We start from the raw sequence: 19,467 nt of genomic DNA on the forward strand, positions 1-19,467 counted from the left end.
GATCTTATTTAAATCTTTGTTTTAGCTGACTTCTTTGACACCACTCTTTCAGGGGACAGTTGGAGAGGGGGAATCAGTGCTGTTGCTTTGTAAGTGCTGTTAGGTGAGAGAGGAAATCTAGGCTCCCTACTCAGCCTAATAACATCTGGGGAAAGTTTCTCATTACTGCTGGGCAGAGATGGGAATTCTGGCTCCCCAGGTGAAATCCACTTATACTTTTCTGGCTAAGATGGCTAGGAGTGCCTCTTTACTGCTCCCACATTCCTCTACTGACACCGTGGAGAGAGTGACCTCATTTGTCAAGGAGGTGGTGAGAATACTGACTCTCCACTAACTCCTTCAGGCACCACCCTCAGCAGATAGAGGAGGGGACACCTTATTATTACTATTAATAGATGGGAGTAGATAGCCAGATTTTCTCTCTGACTTTGTTGATGAGGAAGGGGATAAGACTACCATTTTTCTTTTGACGTTTGGCTTGAGTCAAGCAGTTATTGCTGAAGGTTTCTTGCTAAGCTGCCCATTCTGTTTTCTTTCTTTTCTTTTTTTTTTTTTTTTTTGTTGTTATTGGTGTTGTTTTGTTTGTTTAGGAAGAGTAAGATTTTTCTGTGGCTTTCATTTTATTTCACTTTTCCCGTGTCTGTTGGATTGCCAGCTTCTTCAGCTCCAAGTCTGGGATACATGTGAGGAACTCACCATCATGGTGTTCTTTGCGCCCTTATGTTCCTAGCTGCTAGCTGTTCTGACTTTTGTTTTTTTCCTATTTATCAGGTTTGCTCTGTTTGCTTTTGTGTAACAATGCCAGGGTTTTTAGTTGTACATTGTGGAAGAATAGGGAAATGTTTGCCTACTCCATTTTCTCACATGACAGAATTGGGCAAATAGATTTTGAGAAAAGAATTTGAGTTTATTAATGGGAAAGCAGAAGGCTGAAAAGTTACTTAGTCTGAACGTCAATTGAAACTCTGTGCAGAGATTGGTAATCAGTCATCTTCATTTTCACTCAGAATTATCAAGAAACAGACTGAAAGCTGTATATTAAATCACAGTAACAATTATCTGACCAGTTTCTTTAAGAGGAATTTGTTAAATAGTCTTTGTCAGCAATTCCTACAAATAGAACAGGTTTTCATTGGATTCTGCTTAAATAATCCAAATCAAGTTGTAACTTGAAGAAGACTTTTAAGATATTTTTCAATCCTTTATTGATATAGGTAATAATAAATCTCTTAACATGTTATAAGTGTTAATAGGCATTTAGTTGCTTTACTGAAGATCTTCTGTGTGGGTAACATTGCCTTTAAAGTAATAATTTTAAAGGGAACTTGAGTTTATTTTATTTCCTTATATTTCTTTCAAAGGGTAAATAGTTCCAGCCCTAGAATAGAAGTGCATAATTTCCTGGGACTCCTCAGATGAGTAGCCAAAGGGAGAACTGCTTGACTACATAAAATTTAACATATTTTTAAGCAAAATCATACATATCCAAATGTGGGTTCTGGCAGTTTGGGATGTCATGTCACTATGAGGAATTCCCAAAGGGACTCTGAAACGCTTATGGAATTACTGTGTTACAGCAGTAAACACAGTAGGCATAATTTCTCTATAGTCATAACAAAGTATGATCTGTGTGATATACTTTGTGTAGTAAGTAATACGAGTGTAATATAACAAGACTAATTTTGCTTACTTTTTAACTGCACCATGTGATAAAATATAGCCAAATTGTAATTATTTTCATGAAAATATAGATAAATTCCAACATTTAAAAAACCTGTAATTTGTTGTAAACTTTGAAGCTATGCATGTGATGTGTTCTTGTTTATTATATATAATCAATTATGAGAAAGTTAAAAAATAACCAAATATTCTAGGAAATAATTGTCTTTTTGTGTGTGAAGAAACCAATCATCCAAAAAAATATTTCCAAGAAATATGTCCTGCCATGTTAAACTAAGCATTTGCATTGTTTAATTCAGTAGTTGCAAATCCCAGGTTCATGGACCGAGATTCTATCTGTTGGTGCACCTTAATCTGCTACTGTGTTCCACAGTTATTGAATATACCCTTATCTGACATCATCCCTTAGAAAATGCAGCTTGTGAACACCAGATGAGAAAATATACTTGAATAACAGGAAAATCTAAATCTACTCATACTGGACCAGTAACACTAATTTTATTTTTTATGTTGAGAAAATTTGCACAATTAAATGGAATAGCTGAGGTTTGTATAAATGGTAAATACAATGAGACACTTAACAAAGTCTCTGGTCCTAATCTGTTATAGGCATCTGCCCCCAGAACACATCCACTTGTGTAAGATACTGTTTGCTTAAGTTAGTATCCAAAAGTGTAATACTATCCTTTTTAAAATTTTCCACATTATGTATATTTTCACTTTGCCTAATCCACTTGGCCTTAACTCACAGTTTAAATTAATATTCATTGAACGCATATACTGTCTAAGACAGTGTACTATTTCTACAAGACATATAGGGATGAAGTACACGCAGAGCCTGACTTCAAGAATTCCAGTAAGTGAGCCTCCAAACCCCACACCACCTTAGTGTACATTTATCTCTCATTCTAAACACAAAATGAAAGGAACCAGGAAAAATGAAAATCTATTAGCACTAAGAGAAGAGGCTACACAATAGCTGAGTAGGTCTGGGTAAAGAAGCTGTTTTGGATTGATGAGAATGAGCCCAACTGATTCCCTTACAAGAAAGTCTAAACCACAGATCTTGTTTTAATCGTTCTGATAGCCTCGGGGGATTCCTAACTGGGGAATCCTAAACCCCTAATGAAATACTTTCTTAGACTGAAATGATGTTGAGCCCTGAATGGGTAATGCCATTAGGCTTGAGAATCTATTTGTTGCCATAGCCCATTACCAAGTGAATAATTGTGCAAGGGAGAATCACAAACACAGCTTGGAAGGAAAAAGGAGAAAAAAATAAAGAGAAAGGACACAAGTTATGGCCTTAACTTGACTAGTAGAACCTCAGAGGAAATATTCTTGGTGGTGTGAAATCTTAGACATTTTTCACTTCTTTGGTTAATTCCTAGGTATTTAATTTATGTGTGGCTATTGTAAATGGTATTTAAAAAAATTCTTTTTCACATTGTTCACTGTTGGCATATAGAAATGTTATTTATTTTTGTATGCTGATTTTGTGTCCTGCAACTTTATCAGTTCTAGTAAGTTTCTTGTGGAGTCTTTTGAGTTTTCTAAATATAAGATCATATCACCTGCAAACAAGGATAATCAGCTTCCTCCTTTCTACTTTGAATGCTCTTTCTATCTTTCTCTTGTCTGATTGCTTTGGCTAGGATTTCCAGTACTATGTTGAATAACAGCGATGACAGTGGTATCCTTGTGTTTCAGATCTTAGAGGAAAGGCTTTTAGTTTTTCTCCATTCAGTGGGATACTAGCTGTGAGTCTGTTATATGTAGCTTTTATTATGTTAAAGTATGTTACTTCTAACCCCAGTGTTTTGAGGGTTTTTATCTGAAGGGATGTTGAATTTTATCAAGTGCTTTTTCATCATCAATTTAAATGCTCATATGGGTTTTGGTCCTTAGTACTGTTGATGCAATGTATCATACACATGATTGATTTGTGTGTGTTGAACCATCCTTGCATCCTAGGGATAAATCCCTCTTGGTTGTGATGAATGATCTTTCTAATATGTTGTTGAATTTGGTTTGCTAGCATTTTGTTGAGGGTTTTTGCATTAGTATTCATCAGATATATTGGCCTGAAGTTTCTTTCTTTTTTTTTCTTTTTGATATGTCTTTGTCTGGTTTTGGTATCAGGGTAGATACCAAATTCATAGAATGAATTTGGATGTATTCCCTCTTTTTCAATTTTTCAGAATAGTTTGAGTAGGATTGATATTGGTTCTTCTTTAGATGTTTGGTAGAATTCAGCAGTGAAATCATTAGGTCTTGGGCTTTTCTTTACTGGGAAACATTTTATTATGGCTTCAATCTCATTATTTGTTATTGGTCTGTTCAGGTTTTGTATTTCTTCTTGATTCAATCTTGGTAAGTTGTATGTATATAGGAATTTGTTCATTTCTTCTAGATTTTCCAATTTATTGGCATATAGTTGCTCATAGTAGCCAATAATAATACTTTGAATTTCTGCAGTATCAGTTGTAATGTCTCCTTTTTCATTTCTGATTTTATTTATTTGGGCCTTCTCTCTTTTTTACTTAGTCTGGTTAAAGGTTTGTCAATTTAGTTTAACTTTTCAAAAGTAAAACTTTGTAACAATTTTATCTTTTGTTTTGTATTTTTTTTCAATTTCATTTATTTCTGCTCTGATCTTTATTATTTTTTTTCTCCTACTAGTTTTGGGTTTGGTTTGTTCTCGCTTTTGTAGTTCTTTAAGATACATCATTAGATTGATTTTTTGAAGTTTTTCTTATTTTTTTGTTGTAGGCACTTGTAGCTATAAACTTCCCTCTGAGTACTGCTATTGCTGTGTTCCATTGGTTTTGGTATATTGTGTTTTCTTTATCATTTGTTTTTAGACATTTTTCAATTTTCTTCTTAATTTTTTCATTGATCCACTGGTCATTCAGGAGAATATTGTATAATTTCCATGTGTTTATATATTTTCCAAATTTCCTGTTATTAATTTCTAGTTTTATTTCATTGTGGTCAGACAATAGGCTTGATACATATATTTTTAATGTTTTAAGACTTGTTTTATGACCTAATATATGGTCTATCCTGCAGAATGATCCACGTGTTGAGGAAAAGAATGTTTATTCTGCAGTCCTTGGATGAAATGTTCTGTAAATATCTATTAGATCCATTCGGTTTATAGTGCAGATTATGTCTGATGTTTCTTTGTTGATTTTCTGTTTGAAAGATCTGTCCAATGCTGAAACTTGGGGGTTGAATTCTGTAGCTATTATTGTATTGGGGACTATCTCTCTCTTTACCTCTAATAATATTTCTTTTATACATCTGGGTGCTCTAGTTTTGGGTACATATATATTTAGAATTGTTATATCCTCTTGCTGTAGTGACATTTTTACCATTATATGGTGATCTTCTTTGTCTCTTCTTGTAATTTTTGTCTTGAAGTCTATTTTGTCTGATGTAAGTATGGCTACTCCTACTCTTATTTTTGGATTCCATTGGCATGGAATATCTGTTTGTATCCCTTTATTTTCAGTTTCTGTGTGTCTATATAGGTGAAATGTATTTCTCATAGACAGCAGATCAATGGGTCTTGTTTTTTTTATTCAGTCAGTATATGTATTTTGATTAGAGAGTTTAGTCTATTTACATTCAATGATACTGATAAGGACTTACTTTTGCCATTTTATTGTTTTCTGGTTGTTTTGTGGTATTCTCTTCCTTGTTTCTTTCCTTCTTGTCTTCCTGTGGTGAAGGTGATTTTCTCTAGTGATATGATTTAATTTCTTGCTTTGAAAATTTGTGTGTATCCATTTTGTTTCTTTTTTGGTTTGAGGTTGCCATGAGGCTTGCAAATGCTCTTATAACCCAGTATTTTAACCTGATAACAACTTGACACTATTTGCATAAACAAACAAGGAAAAAGAACACTAATAAAAACTCCATGCCTTAGTTTTGTTTTGTTTTATTTATTTATTTATTTATTTATTTATTTGAGACAAAGTCTTGCTCTGTCGCCCAGGCTGGAACACAGTGGCGTGATCTCAGCTCACTGCAACCTTCGCCTCCTGGGTTCAAGTGATTCTCCTGCCTCAGCCTTCTGAGTAGGTGGGATTATAGGCATTAGTCACCACGCCTGGCTAATTTTTGTATTTTTAGTAGAGACTGGTTTCACCATGCTGGTCAGGCTGATCTCAAACTCCTGACCTCATGATCTGCCCACCTCAGCCTCCCAAAGTGTTGGGACTACAGGCATGAGCCCCCATGCCTGACCCCATGACTTAATTTTATCCCCTTGCTTTTTAGCTTTTTGTTGTTTCTATTTATATCTTATTGTATTGACTGTGTCTAGAAAAGTTATTGTAGTTATTATTTTTGATTGGTTCATCATTTAGTCTTTTTACTTAAGAGTAGTTTATATACCACAGTTATAGTGTTATAATATTCTGTGTTTGTAAAATACAAAATTCTGTGTACTTAATATTACCAGGAAGTTTTGTACCTTCAAGTGATTACTTACTGCTCATTAATGCCTTTTTCTTTCTGATTGAAGTACTCTTTTTAGCATGTGTTATAGGACAGGTCTGATATTGGTGAAATCCCTCAGCTTTTGTTTGTCTGGGAAAGTCTTTATTTGTCCTTCATGTTTGAAAGATACTTTCACTGGCTATACCATTCCACAGTAAAAGTTTTCTTCCTGCAGTACTTTAAATATGTTATGCCACTCTCCTGGCCTGTAAGTTTTCCAGTGAAAAGTCTGCCATCAGACATATTGGAGTCATTTTGTATTAGTTGTTTCTTTTCTCTTGCTGCTTTTATAGTCAATTCTTTCTTTATCCTTTACCCTTGGGAGTTTGATTATTAAATGCCTTAAAACAGTCTTCTTTGGGTTAGATCTGCTTGATAGTCTATAACTTTCTTGTACTTGGATATTGATATATTTCTCCAGGTTTGGGAAGTTCTCTGTTATTGTCTCTTCTTTCTACCCCTATCTCTTCCTCTACTTCCTCTTTAAGGCCAGTAACTCCTAGACTTGCCCTTTTGAGGTTATTTTCTAGATCTTGTAGGCTGGCTTCATTGTTTTTTATTTTATTTTATTTTTTGTCTCCTCTGTATATTTTATTTTTCTTTCTTTACTTTATTTTATTTATTTATTTAATTTTTGAGACAGGGCCTTGCACTGTCACCCAGACTGGAGTGCAGAGACACGACCTCAGCTGACTGCAACCTCCACTTCCCACGTTCAAGTGATTCTTGTGCCTTAGCCTCCCAGGTAACTAGGATTACAGGCATGCACCAACACACCTGGCTAATTTTTGTATGTTTAGTAGAGATGAGTTTTCACCATGTTAGCCATGCTGGTCTTGAACTGCTGGCTTTAAGTGATCAGCCTACCTTGGTCTCCCAAAGTGTTAGGATTACAGGCATGAGCCACCTCAGCTGGCTCCTCTGTGTATTTTCAAATAACACTAATTCTTGCTTCTGTTTGACCCATTCTGCTATTGAAGGACTGATGCATTCTTCAGTATACCAGCTGCATTTTTTTCAGCTGCAGAATTTTTGCTTGATTCTTTTAAAATTATCTCAGTCTCTGTTAAATTTATCTGATAGAATTCTGAATTTCTTCTCTGTGTTATCCTGAATTTCTTTGAGTTTCTACAACAGAGCTCTTTTGAATTCTTTGTCTGAAAGGCCACATATCTCTGTTTCTTCTGGATTGGTCCTTGGTGCCTTATTTAGTTCATTTGGTGAGGTTATTTTTTCCTGGATGGTGTTGATGCTAGAAGATGTTCTTGGTGTCTGGGCATTGAAGGGTTAGGTATTTATTTTAGTTTTCACTCTCTGTGCTTATTTATAGCCATCCTTCTTGGGAAGGCTTTTCAGATATTTTAAAAACTTGGGTGTTGTGATTGAAGATGTATCTCCTTTAGGGGACACTGGAAGCCCAGTAACACTGTGGTTCTAACAGACTCATAGAGGTACTGCCTTAATGGTCTTGGACAAGATCCAGAAGAATTCTCTGGATTACCAGACAGAGACTCTTGTTTCCTTCCATTTCTTTCTCTCAAATGTACAGTCTCTCTCCTTGTTCTGAGTTGCCTAAAGCTGGAAGTAGAGTGACACAAGCACTCTGTGGCCACCACCACTGTGACTATACTGGGTCAGAACTTAAGCCAGCACAGCACTGGGTTTTACCTAAGGCCTGCTGTAACCACTCCCTGGCTACTACCTATATTCACTCAAGGCCCTGGGGTCTATAATCAGAAGGTGGCAAATCCAACCAGGCCTGTGTCCTTCCCTTCAGGGCATTGAGGTCCCTTCAGCCCCGGGTAGGTCCAGAGGTGTCATCTAGGAGTCAGGGACTAAAGTCAAAAACCTTATAATTCTATCTGGTGTCCTGTTGTATTGCAGGTGAGCTGACAAACCATATGATACGGTCCTTCCCACTCTTCCCTCCCCTTTCTAAAGGCAGAGGACCCTCACGTTGTAGCCACTAACACGTCAGGAGGAGTACTGCCAGACTACTGCTGATATTCCCTTAAGGCCCAAGGTCTTTTAAGTCAGCTTGTCATGAATGCTGCTGGACTCACCCATCAGGGCAGTGAGTTTTCCTCTGGCCCAGGGCAGGTCCAGAAATGCAGTCTAAGAGTCATGGAGTTGGGGACTCCAAGAACCCACTTGGTGCCCTACCGTTGTATTATTCAGGGTTCTCTAGAGGGCAGAACTAATAGGATAGATGTATATATAAAGGGGAGTTTATTAAGGAGTATTTACTCACACGATCACAAGGTGAAGTCCCACAGTAGGTCATCTGCAAGTTGAGGAGCAAGGAAGCCAGTCCAAGTCACAAAACTTCAAAAGTAGGGAAGCTGACAGTACAGCCTTCAGTCTGTGGTCGAAGGTCGAAGAGTCCAAAAGCTGAAGAACTTAAGTCTAATGTTTGAGGGCAGGAATCATTCAGCACAGGAGAAAGATGTAGGCTAGAAGACTCAGCCAGTCTAGTCCTTTCACATTCCTCTGCCTACTTTTATGCTGGCCACGCTGGCAACTGATTAGATGGTGCCAACCCAGATTGAGGGTGTGTCTGCCTCTCTCAGTGTACTGACCCGAATGTTAATCTCCTTTGGCAACACCCTCACAGACACACCCAGGAACAATGCTTTACATCCTTCAATCCAGTCGAGTTGACACACTCAATACTAACCATCACAATCCTCCTCTGGCCATGCTGGTACCTAAGGTGAATGACAAAGTCCCCTTTTCCCTCTGCTTTTCTCAAGTGGAAGGAAGTTTTCCCCATAGCTACCACAGCTGGTTATGTGTTGAATCTCACCTGAGGCCATCAGGTCTCAGAGGCTCATCCAAGGCCCTTGATGTAGTCCCTGGGTATTGCTTCTGGCTACTCAGGGTCCAACGCTCTTCAGTTAGCAGGTGATGAATGCTGCCAGGACTTGGTCCTTTCCTTCAAGGCAGCTGATTCCCTTCTGTCTCAGGGAGCTAGGGCCTGAAACAGGAGCTTCAAGACTCCAACTGATGCCCTATCCTGCTGTGGCTCTGCTGTTATTCTAGATGTAAGGCATAGTCCTCCCAACTCTTCCCTCTCTTCTCCTGAGGAGGAAGGAAAGGGTCTCTTTTGGAGCTGAGCTGTGTAGCCTGGTGTTAGGGAAAGGGTGATGCCAGAACTCCCCTCTGTGCCCCACCTGGTTTCTCAGTATATCATGTGTACCCCCAGTCCACTGTCTCTGGGCCTAATTCAGCGATAGGACTCACCTAAGACTTGCAGTTCTTACAGCCCAGACTGCCTTTCAAGTTTACTTGGAGACTCAGAGTGCTGTAGCCCTCTGTGCAAGGTTTGCAAGCACACAAGTTCAGTCTCCTGGGATCAGTGATTCCCCTCTGGCTAGAGCTGGTTTAAATACTTCCCTTGTGGGCAGGCATCAGCTGAATTTGGTCCAGTTTCTTTTTCTGCTCTAACAGGACAGAAGTGTGTTCAATGCCTCATAATTGCTGTATTCTCCCTCTCCTGGTGCCCAGAGACGCTCTCTGCACCACCCCACCACTGTTGCCGGGGTGAGGGAGGAGTGGCATGGACAATTCAGGACTGCTTTTCATATCTCTTCAGTGCCTCTTTCAGTAATATGAACTTGGAACCAGGTACTATGTGTGTTTATCTGATTTTTGGTTCTTATGAAGGTGTTATTACTGTGTAGATAGTTGTTAACTTGGTGTCCTCATTGGGGGACAGGCAATCAATGGAGCTTTCTATTCTACCATCTTTCTACTAGTTTACTGTTTAAATGGAAAATAAATAAATTGGTAGCCAAATAAAATCTTTAAAATATTCCAGTTTTAGGCCAAGCATGGTGGCTCACACTTGTAATTGCAACATTTTGGGAGGCCGAGGCAGGGGAATTGCTTGAGGCCAGGAGTTTGAGACCAGCCTGGGCAAAGACAGTGATGCTCTGTTTCTACAAAAAATAAAAAAATAGATGGGCATGGTGGTGTGTGCCTGTAGCTGTAGATACACAGGAGGCTGAGGAGGGAGGATCACTTGAGCCTAGAAATTGTAGGCTGCAGCAAGCCATGATTGAAACACTGCTGTCCAGCTTGGGTGACAAAGTAAGACTCTGACTAAAACAAACAAGCAAAAAAAATGTGTGTACACACACACACACACACACACACACACACGTGGGAGGATTTGGATGATCAAATGAAGTTAGGAAATGAGAAACACAATTTTTTAAAAAAATTTTACTTTAAGTTCTGGGATACATGTGCAGAACGTGCAGGTTTGTTACTTAGGTATACGTGTGCCATGGTGGTTTGCTGTACCTATCAATCCATTATCTAGGTTTTAAGCTCCACGTGCATTAGGTATTTGTCCTAATGCTCTCCCTTCCCTTGCTCCCCAAACCCTGACAGGCCCTGGTGTGTGATGTTCCCCTCCCTGTGTCCATGTGTTCTCATTGTTTAACTCCCACTTATGAGTGAGAACACATGGTGTTTGGTTTTCTGTTCCTGTGTTAGTTTGCTGAGAATGATGGCTTCCAGCTTCATCCATGTCTGGGCCAAAGACACAAACTCATTCTTTTTTATGGCTGCATAGTATTCCATAGTGTATATGTGCCACATTTTCTTTATCCAGTCTATCATTGACAGGCATTTGGGTTGGTTCCAAGTCTTTGCTATTGTAAATAGCAAAATAAATATATGCGTGCATGTGTCTTTATAGTAGAATGATTTATAATCCTTTGGGTATATGCCCAGTAATGGGATTGCTGGGTCAAATGGTATTTCTGGTTCTAGATCCTTGAGGAATCACCACACTGTCTTCCACAATGGTTGAACTAATTTACACTCCCAACAGTGTAAAAGTGTTCCTATTTCTCTACATCCTCACCAGCTTCTGTTGTTTCCTGACTTTTTAATAATCATCATTCTGACTGGCATGAGATGGTATCTCATTGTGGTTTTGATTTGCATTCCTCTAATGACCAGTGATGATGAGCATTTTTTCATGTGTTTGTTGGCTGCATACATGTCTTCTTTTGAGAAGTGTCTGTTCATATCCTTCACCCAGTTTTTGATGGGGTTGTTTTTTTCTTGTAAATTTGTTTAAGTTCCTTGTAGATTCTGGGTATTAGACCTTTGTCAGATGTGTAGCTTAAAAAAATTTTCACCCATTCTGTAGGTTGTCTGTTCACTCTAATGCTAATTTCCTTTGCTGTTCAGAAGCTCTTTAGTTTGAATAGGTTCCATTTGTCAATTTTAGCTTTTATTGCAATTGCTTTTGGTATTTTAGTCATGAAGTCTTTGCTCATACCTATGTCCTGAATGGTATTGCCTAGGTTTTCTTCTAGGGTTTTTATGGTTTTAGGTTTTACATTTAAGTAGTTAATCTATCTTGAGTTAATTTTTGTATAAGGTGTAAGGAAGGGATCAATGTTCTGTTTTCTACATATGGCTAGCCAGTTTTCCCAGCACCATTTATTAAATAGGTAATCATTTCCCTATTTCTTGTTTTTGTCGGGTTTGTCAAATATCAGATGGTTGTAGATGTGTGGCATTATTTCTGAGGCCTCTGTTCTGTTCCATTGGTCTATATATCTGTTTTGGTACCAGTACCATGCTGTTTTGGTTACTGTAGCCTTGTAGTATAGTTTGAAGTCAGGTAGCATGATGCCTCCAGCTTTGCTCTTTTTGCTTAGGATTGTCTTGGCAATGTGGGCTCTCTTTTTTGGTTCCATATGAAACTTAAAGTAGTTTTTTTCTAATTCTGCCAAGAAAGTCAATGATAGCTTGATGAGAATAGCCTTGAATCCATGAATTTTTGGGGGTGATATGGCCATTTTCACAATATTGATTCTTCCTATCCATGAGCATGTAATTTTTTTTCCCATTTGTTTATGTCCTGTCTTATTTCCTTGAGGATTGGTTTGTAGTTCTCCTTGAAGAGGTTCTTCATGTCCCTTGTAAGTTGTATTCTTAGGTATTTTATTCTCTTTGTAGAAATTGTGAATGGGAATTCACTCATGATTTAGCTCTCTTCTTGCTTATTGTTGGTGTATAAGAATGCTTGTGATTTTTGCACATTGATTTTGTATCATGAGACTTTGCTGAAGTTGCTTATCAGCTTGAGGACAAAACACTAAAATCTTATTTTGAAGATTCTCAAATGCTCATTGCAGTGTCTCTCAAACATATTTAACCTTAACCTTATGTGAATGTATATGTGCATGTATGCACTATGTAACATCTATCAATAATCCTCTCTGTCTAATTTTCTATATAAAACATCTTGCAAAATGCTGTAAAAATATCTGTGTATATTTCCCTTTTCTGGGATAGAGCTACCCTTCTGTTTTTTATGTTCTATTTGTACACAGTTATTAGATATCTACTTGATATCTTTCTTGATATTGAATCTTAAATAGAAAATACTTGTTTTTCTATACTCATAAGACTTCTGACATCAAATATGTGAATTTTCCACATCAAACAATTCTCTAAATTCCTTTAAATGCCAACTGGATGTCCTACAATTTAATTTAATGCTAACACTAATTACCTGGAGTTAGCACAGACATCAAAGTTTAAGGGTTTAGTCCTATAAGACTGCTCCCTCATGTCAGATGCCAATTTTGATTAGCAGGGCCCAAGGTTTCCCACACCTGTGTCTGATTTGACTACAAGTTGGGCTTCTCACAACCCCCTCTTCACATTTGGTAATTTGCTATAATGTGTCACAGAACTCAGGGAAATACTTTACTTACAATTGCCAGTTTATTATTAAAAAAATTACAAAGAATACAAATTAACAGACAGATTAGTTGAAGATGTACATAGGACAAGGTCCAGAAGGGTTCCTAGCACAGGTGCCTCTGTTCCCATGGAGTCAGAGTTTGTCACTTCTCAGCACGTAAGTGTTCTTACCAACCCAGAAGCTCTCCCAGCCCTGTCATTTAGGCTTTTTTGAAGTTTCATTATAGAGGCATGGTTGATGAAATCATTGGCCATTGGTGATTGACTCAATTCTCAGCCCTTTTCCTCTACCCAGAGTTTGGGGCATGGAGCTGAAAGAGCCAACTTTCTTATCTCATGGTTGGTTCCTCTGGGAACCAGCAGTCATCCTTCAAGAGTTGCTTTATTAGCATAAACTATGATTGAAAGAGGTTTATTTTATATGAAAGGCACCCTTACCCTATCTTCCAGAAAATTCCAAAGGTTTTACAAGCTCCATGCCAAAAGCCAGGGATGGAGACATATATTTCTGATTATATCACAATATTATGGAACCCTTTGTTTTTCTGATGAGACATATTTTTCTACTGAAAGGCAAAATAAAAGCATTCTTTAAAATTTCATTATTTGAAATTTTACAATAACACTTTCTTGAGAAAGGAGAATTGGATTTCAGTGATGTTTCTAATGCTCAGTCCTTTTTGCTTCAACAGAAGAAAAAATAATTATCATGATGTCTCCATAGCAGGCTGTGATTTATTATTGACATTTCTTCCCCTTATAAAGCATAACAGTTATAATCTCATATTAATACCATCTTCTTTGGAAATAAAATATGTATATCATAAGTTTTCTAATCTTATGGAGGTTAATATAAACACAGTGTAAGTCATGGTTTAAAGAAACTGTAGATTTGGTAGAAGCTTTGATATTGTAGTATCTATACACAGAGATACCACTTTACTATTAGCTCTGAAGTGCTAACATTTAGATAGTAATTTTTCTATATGCTACATCACGATTAAATAAAACTGATGACAGAATGAAAGAAGAAAATGTGGAATAACATTGTATTTTATATAAAAGTGATATCTCTGCAATCTTGTAAACACAAACCTTATTTATTCTTTTGCAATACCAATAATCTCTAGGGCATACAGTGACATAGCATATTGATACCTTTTGAATATAGTATTAGAGAGAGTTATGGTTTTTCAGTGTTAAACTCCACATCTCATGCCATAGATCTTGAATTTTGTCTTTAATTGTTAGATTTATTTTCTAATTCATTGAAATTTATATGATTTATACATGTATAGATTTTAAAAATCAAATTATTAATAGTCTCATAAAGAGAAATAGCAGTCATTTTCCTCCTCTCTCACAACCCACCCATGTGCCTCTCTTTCTCTACAGAATCAACTACATTTGACTCTTCTACATGTTTCCCTGGTGTTTACCTACATATTTCTACATTGTAAATCTATACTGATATTTATTGATTATATACATTTTCAGTTGATTTCTTGCTGTGAAAGATAAGGACTTAATTCCTTCTTCCCATCTCTACTTCTAATATATTTATTCATCAGTATAACTGTATGATACATAGGGGCTAAAACAATAATCAGTCTTTAAATTTTTATTTTTTAAAAAAATATGATTATGCAATATCACTATACCATAAGCCCCTTGAGAATAAAGTGTTTTATTGTTTTGTTTCCTAATGTATCTTAAGCAGTTGAAGAGTACTTAGAACAGAATACATGTTCCATAAATAATGAATGCATAGTTTACTCTTGACCCAAACAATCATCATGATTCCTTTTATAAATAACACTTTGTTTCTCAGATATTTATTTCTTGCATCGTATTTTATTGGCATGACTTTCTATACATGTATTTATTTCTTTTTTTAACTTGTACTATTTAATGAACAGATTTTGTTTTTTTTGAACAGTTTTAAGTGTACAGAAAAATTGAGCAGCTAGTACAGAGACATCTCATATATCCCTCCCTCTTGCACACTGTTTCCCCTATTTTTAACATCTTGCACTAGTGTGGCTCATTTGTTATAATTGATTACCCAATATTACACATTATCATTAATGAAAAACTATAGTTTAACATTGTTTTCTTTCCCTATATTGTACAGTTCTATGTTTTTTTGCAAATGCATAATGTCATTTATTCAGCATTAAAATATCATACAGCATAGTTTCCCCATTCTAAAAATCTCCTGTGCTTCATCCTTGTATTCATCCCTCTTCCCACTCCACCTGAACCTCTGTTAACCATGGATGGACAAACTTTTTAATATTGTTTTATCCAGGATGTCCGTTGAAGTCACACCATATGTACCCTTTTAGATCGGCTTTGTTCACTTAGTAATATGCCTTTAAGTTTCCTCCATGTCTCTTTGGGGCTTGATAGTGCATTTCTTTTGACCACTGAATAATATTCTGTTGTATGGATGTACCAGAGTTTGTTTATTCCTTCATCCATTGGAGGACATCTTGTTTTTTTTCAGTTTGGGTGATTATGAATAAAGATTCTACAAACATACATTCTAGAAGATCTAAGATTGCTGTTGTTGTTTTTCTGCAGATCTCCATCTCACTATCTTTAATATACCTCTCTAGTAAAAACAATTTTCTTGATAGATTTGCTTCTTCCCATTAACAAAGTACTTTCCTTCCTTTTTTCTTAGGATGGATTCTGTTTCCTGAGTTTTGTGTTTGTGATGTTTAATTTTAGTCTCAACTTTACTGGATCAAGGGTTTCCAAGATAATTGGCTAAACATTTCTGAGTGTGTCTGTGAGGCTGTTTCTGGAAAATATGAGCATTTGAAGTGGTAGAGAGCAAAGCCAATTGCCCTTCACAATGCAGGTGGACATAGGCACCATCCAATCCACTGAGGGCATGAATAGAACAAAAAGGCAGAAGAAGGGAGATGTTTTTCTATCGCTGCCTGACTGCTTGAGCTGGGACATCAGTCTTCTTCTGTCTTTAGACTGGACCTTACATCATTGGTCCTCTTATTCTTAGTTACACTACCAGCTTTCCTGAGTCTCCTCCTTGCAGAAGGTAGATCATGTGACAGCATCCATAATTAAGAGAGTCAATTCCTTATTATAAATATCTTTCTATATATATCTATACATCTATCTGTTTATATCTATATGTCTATCTATATCCTATTGGTTCTGTTTCTCTGGAGAACCCTAACTAATACAGTGTTCTTCTTTTTCCTTTGTTTGTTTTATAAGAGTATATTTTCCAGTAGCTTCCTAAGAAAGTGTTTATGGAAAATACATATTTTTTATTGCATCAATGTCTGAAAATATCTTTTTTGTACTCTTAACAGTTTATCTGGATAATTTTTAGTTTCTTCTCTTCATGTATATTTGACTTGTAGTATTGCTGTTGAGAATTCTGTTATTCATTTACCTGATATTTTGTGATCTCTCATTTTTTGTCTTTGTAAGTTTTTAGGATATCTTTTAATAACTGGTGTTTTGAAATATGTACAATGTGCCTTGCTTGGGTTCATTTATTGAAAAAATTTTCAATGAGAGCCCAGAATAATCTAATAGCATTTCTGGGGAAAAAATGTGTTGTATTCGTCCTTTGATAATTTCTTCCCTTTTTGCTTCTCTATTTCTTTGTATGTAGAATTTAGAAGTTACAGCACCTGGGCTGATCATCTAATTCTATAACTTTTTATTTTCTATTATAACTTTTTCTGTTAACACTTTTTAAGATTTTGCATAATCTATTTTAGTTTTCTTTTTAAATTTTGGATAGCATATTTTTAATTACCAGGAGTCTTAATTACCTTTGATGTTCCATTCTATAGCTCTCAATTCTTTTTAGTATCTTCTTTCTCTACAAGGTAATTAACAATAGTTTTACTTACCTTTTTGTTCTTTGCCCAGCAATGTCTTTGTTTCATCTAAGTTCTTATTTATTCATGCCCATTTATTTAGTCTTTGAGCTATGTGTGATGAAGTATGCAACAAGTTAATGTGGATCAGGAACTCTGTGCGTGTGAGAAGTGTTTGTTGACTTGTGGGATTCTCATCCCGGTGATTTGGTGGCAAGCTATTTCTTCTACTGGAGTGATGCTAAAATGTGTGTATGTGTTGCTTTTGTTTTCAATTTCTTCAGATAAAAATTGTTTAGCTTTATACCTAGAAGGTTGAATCCTTCTTAGTGAGAGTTCTGGTAGGGTGGGGAAGGAAATTGTAGAGTCTAATATTTAATATGCAAAATTTGTATTTTTTTTTCTATTTTGAGAGCTGAGCCACTCCTTCATCTTTACTTTATTTTCCTGTTGTTTAGGTCTCAGGCATGAAATTTCCCTTTCCTCTCCAGCACACAGTAGTTGAAAAGGGGCTAAAAGCTCTGTCTTTTCTTGAAGCCCAGTTTTCACTGATGTCTTTATATTTTCTGTCTTAACATTCTGCTTTCTCTAGATCTCACTCTTGAGTTTATCTGTAATTCTCTGTACGTTTGTTCAGTGTTCAGTATTTTTTCCCAAGCATCTCACTTTTGTTAATTCACTTGCTACTTGTTTCCCATATTCAAAAGTTTGTTGTAATCTTTGGTCTACTGTTGTCTCTTCTTGTATCCTTTTTGTTCTCGTTAGTTTAAACATTCAAAAATTACTTTACCTTCATTTTAGTTAAGATTCAAGGGTTAAGGAATAAGCACATATAGGACAACAACAATGTTAAAATAAAGGAGGTTTTCTGGTTCTTTTTCTCAGCAGTCCTTTTGTGGTTCCCATCTTTCTTTTCTTCTGGACACAACCACTCTTATTAAATAGACTTAAACATCATCTTTGTCAATAAACTGCACAATAATATGAACTATTTTAAATTGAATGACATTTTCGACAATGAATGAACTCAACTGAATGTTATGAGACAGCATTCGAGGTAATATTTAATTAATGAAAATGAAGTATTGCAATATTGAGGGACTTGAATACATGTTGATGGGTATTATGGATAAGAACTATGTCTCAAAGCCAGCTCAGGGCAATTCACATTTTCAAAAAATGAAATGAAGTATTTTCATTGCTTTTTTTTCTTTTTCTCTAGCTTTGCATCTTGATTGAAGCAAAGACATCTGTCTTTTCCCAGATAGCAAGAACTTTGGTTGCTGTGGCAACATATTGACTGGGGAATTTAAAAATAAAGGTGGCTCATTTCCAAATCATTTTTTCCCCCTTCACGAAAAAGCCACACACTGGTAAGAAACTTCTACTGGAGCCTTTATAATCAATAAACCCATTGTTTGCTGAAGGATTATATCCCAAAACTTGCATGTTAAGTAGGTGAGAATGTGTACATTTGGCTTTCATACACTTTTAAACCATAAAACACTGAACTACCTCATTTTTAACAAGTTTTCTTTCTCTCTCCCTCCCCCTTTTCCTTCCTTCCTTCCTTCCTTCCTTCCTTCCTTCCTTCCTTCCTTCCTTCCTTCCTTCCTTCCTTCCTTCTTTCCTTCCTTCTTCCCTTCCTTCCTCCCTCTCTCCCTCTCTATTTTTTGAAATTGTTATGCTGAGAACCTGGGTGGGTACAGAAGGAGGAGGGGCAAAGGCAGTGAAAGAAACCCTTCAAAGGCCTTTGCGGAGGCAGAGCCTGGTTGCTAGGGCTTGAAAAGATTGTTATTTGTAGCTAACACAAAGTTATTCTAAAATGCACTCAGCCTTAGAAGTAAACAAGTTCTAAATTTTTAAGAGAAGCATGGATTGAATCTTCTGACACATAAAAATAATCTTTTGACATTTTGGAATGCACATATATTTGTGCATTAAATTTCATAAAATGCCAGGGAAAAAAGAAGGGAGTTAATTTCTTTAAATTGAGGACATATACCTCAAATAACTAACATGTTTAAAAACACCTGAAGTTTTAGATTATTTATTTCAAAAATTTTATTTTCTTGTGAGTCTTGTAGTAATATAGAACTCATCAAAATCAAACCAGCATGATAGGAAAATAAATGTGTGATTCTACTTTAGACTTATTTATTGACTTGTTTCCAAATCTAGAGCCTTGCGATTTGTTTACTTTTCATTTGTTTCACAAATTTATATAAAATAAATATTTGCTAGATGAATTAGACAGTTAAACTTTTTAAGATAGAAATTATTTAAGTTAGTTATACAGTTATTCCAAATTGTGCTAGAGGACTGGGTGGGGATAATTTACATAAAACAAGTAATTTTAACATCACAATAAATTCAGTAAGAAAAGGAAACAAAAATGATGTTGTCTTTATTAACTATTAGCTGTATGATTGCAGTTAAATATTTAATTTCCAAAGCTATTTATTGGCCTAGAACAATATAATTAAATAATTATTTTTGAGAACCTCTTAATTTAAAAACTGGCATTTTGAAGTAATGATTAAATGTTAACACAGTGAAAATATAATTTTAATCTTTCTCCTTTTCACCTTTCTGGTAAGGATATAGGCTGTCATAATACAATAAAGAATTTGTGATACCTCGTTAGGGATTTTTAAGGTAGAGAAGAATGGCA

The sequence above is a fragment of the Macaca mulatta genome, chromosome 17, assembly GCF_049350105.2.
Source record: "Macaca mulatta isolate MMU2019108-1 chromosome 17, T2T-MMU8v2.0, whole genome shotgun sequence".
In the NCBI taxonomy this organism is placed as follows: domain Eukaryota; kingdom Metazoa; phylum Chordata; class Mammalia; order Primates; family Cercopithecidae; genus Macaca; species Macaca mulatta.